This window comes from Chiloscyllium punctatum, unplaced genomic scaffold (genome assembly GCF_047496795.1).
Source record: "Chiloscyllium punctatum isolate Juve2018m unplaced genomic scaffold, sChiPun1.3 scaffold_1123, whole genome shotgun sequence".
Classification (NCBI taxonomy): Eukaryota; Metazoa; Chordata; class Chondrichthyes; order Orectolobiformes; family Hemiscylliidae; genus Chiloscyllium; species Chiloscyllium punctatum.
The window spans coordinates 12501-15000 of record NW_027310857.1 but is presented as its reverse complement, the minus strand read 5'-3'; the positions used below and the strand labels follow the sequence as shown (position 1 = coordinate 15000).

Here is a 2500-nt window from a genome sequence, read left to right as displayed (position 1 = left end):
GGAGTCTGAACTTAGGGGGACAAAGAGGACGGGTCCTCTGCGACACCCCAGCCGCGCTCTCGCCAGCCAAGGCGAGTGCGATTGATTGCCAAACGACCCTCAGACAGGCGTGGCCCCGGGAAGAACCCGGGGCCGCAAAGTGCGTTCAAAGTGTCGATGATCAATGTGTCCTGCAATTCACATTAATTCTCGCAGCTAGCTGCGTTCGTCATCGACGCACGAGCCGAGTGATCCACCGTCAAGAGTTGTCTGAGTTTGTTTTAGGTCTCTCCCTCGCCAGAGGAAAGCGACCCGGACCGCACATACGCTCCCCACCTTGAGCTACAGCCACCTGCACGCCGGCGTGCGGGCGGAGCAGGGTGGCGTGAAGCGATGGGGAGCACCATCCTGGTGCGGCCCGCAGAAACATACGTCTATTGGGGGGAGGAGGACAGGGCGCCCAAGAGGCGATGCGTGCCCCAACGCACCGCAGCGACGGAGGCAGGATCACCGCCACCATGTCGCCCGCCTAGTATCACGAGGCGTGCAGCAGCTTTGCCCTAGGAAAAGCAGAGGCGGGAACGGGCACCGGCCATCGGTTCGGCAGCGTCACTGACGCGTGCACGTGGCGGCGTGTCGGCGAGCGGACTTCCTGCGAGGAGGCGGGGGCGGCACTCGCCCGAGCAGACGCCCGCCCGGCCCAGCCACCGCCGAGGTGGACTGGGAGTCGCGGCAACGGCTCGTCATACTCGTTCCCACACTCACAGCGCAGCTTGCCCGCAAGCCACCGACCACCGATCGACGCCAGGCGCCCCGACCGAGAGCGGGATCGCTCGTTCGCCCTGCTGGCAGTTCGCTGGGGATCACTACTGCACGGAGCTCGGAGACCGACGGGCGGCAACTCGAGAGTCTTTAAACCACCACCCCCATCCCGCAAGTGCAAAGAGGCTGTATACGCACAGACGGGTGAGGGGAATAGGTACCCCGTCGGGTTTGAAGGGAGCGTGACTAGATAGCAACGATGTAAACCCAGCCGATTTGGGAGCGAAAGACCGGCGCCTGCATCACCGGCTTCGTTTCCCGTGGCTGGAGAGTACACCGAAACCCTCCGTCTGTCGCGAGCTCCCGACGACGCGGTGCCGCCAAGCAGCAGGGCCGGACCTGGTGTGGCTCCCCTCGTCGATCACAGACCGGTCGGCACTACTGACGAGACGGTGGAACGGGCTTCGCCCCTTGTGACGAAGGGTGATGCGAACCCGCCCGCCCGCGTGCGTTCGGGGTGGACTCGGCAAACGGAGATTTGAAATCGGAAAGTGTCCTCCTGCCCCGCGCAGGTAGGCGCCCAACAGTTGTGGGGGGTTTGGCGGTGACCACGGCTGCAGGGCCTGCTACCCCGACGAGCTCTCCTGCTGGCCCCGAAACCACCCTCGCGAGACAAGTTGAAACGGAAACGGGCGTACCCCCAAGCCGACGATCCTTTCTTATTTGTTACTTTTTTTTTCACTTGCTCGAGTTGTGGGGATTTGGCGGTGACCACGGCTGCAGGGCCTGCTACCCCGACGAGCTCTCCTGCTGGCCCCGAAACCACCCTCGCGAGACAAGTTGAAACGGAAACGGGCGTACCCCCAAGCCGACAGAGATCCTTTCTTATTTGTTACTTTTTTTTTTCACTTGCTCGAGTTGTGGGGGTTTGGCGGTGACCACGGCTGCAGGGCCTGCTACCCCGACGAGCTCTCCTGCTGGCCCCGAAACCACCCTCGCGAGACAAGTTGAAACGGAAACGGGCGTACCCCCAAGCCGACGATCCTTTCTTATTTGTTACTTTTTTTTTCACTTGCTCGAGTTGTGGGGGTTTGGCGGTGACCACGGCTGCAGGGCCTGCTACCCCGACGAGCTCTCCTGCTGGCCCCGAAACCACCCTCGCGAGACAAGTTGAAACGGAAACGGGCGTACCCCCAAGCCGACGATCCTTTCTTATTTGTTACTTTTTTTTTTCACTTGCTCGAGTTGTGGGGGTTTGGCGGTGACCACGGCTGCAGGGCCTGCTACCCCGACGAGCTCTCCTGCTGGCCCCGAAACCACCCTCGCGAGACAAGTTGAAACGGAAACGGGCGTACCCCCAAGCCGACAGAGATGCTTTCGCTCCTGTTACTTTTTTTTTCACTTGCTCGAGTTGTGGGGGTTTGGCGGTGACCACGGCTGCAGGGCCTGCTACCCCGACGAGCTCTCCTGCTGGCCCCGAAACCACCCTCGCGAGACAAGTTGAAACGGAAACGGGCGTACCCCCAAGCCGACAGAGATCCTTTCGTACTTGAACCAACACAAAGTTTGTCACGTTTTATTTTTACGAGTGATCGACCGTCAAGATTTGTCTCTGAGTTTGCTTAAGGTCTCTCCCTCGCCAGAGGAAAGCCACCCGGACCGCACATACACTCCCCACCTTTAGCAGCAGCCACCTGCACGCCGGCGTGCGGGCGGAGCAGGGTGGCGTGAAGCTGTGGGGAGCACCAGCCTGGTGCGG

The 2500-nt window shown here is 61.4% G+C and overlaps 1 non-coding gene across 1 annotated transcript; it reads right to left on the bottom strand.

The window, feature by feature from the left end:
- Nucleotides 1-93: 93 nt before the first annotated feature.
- Nucleotides 94-247, bottom strand: LOC140474669 (5.8S ribosomal RNA). Its single transcript, XR_011959310.1, has one exon. It is a non-coding gene; the product is annotated as a 5.8S ribosomal RNA (ribosomal RNA).
- Between the last annotated feature and the right edge of the window lie 2253 nt (nucleotides 248-2500).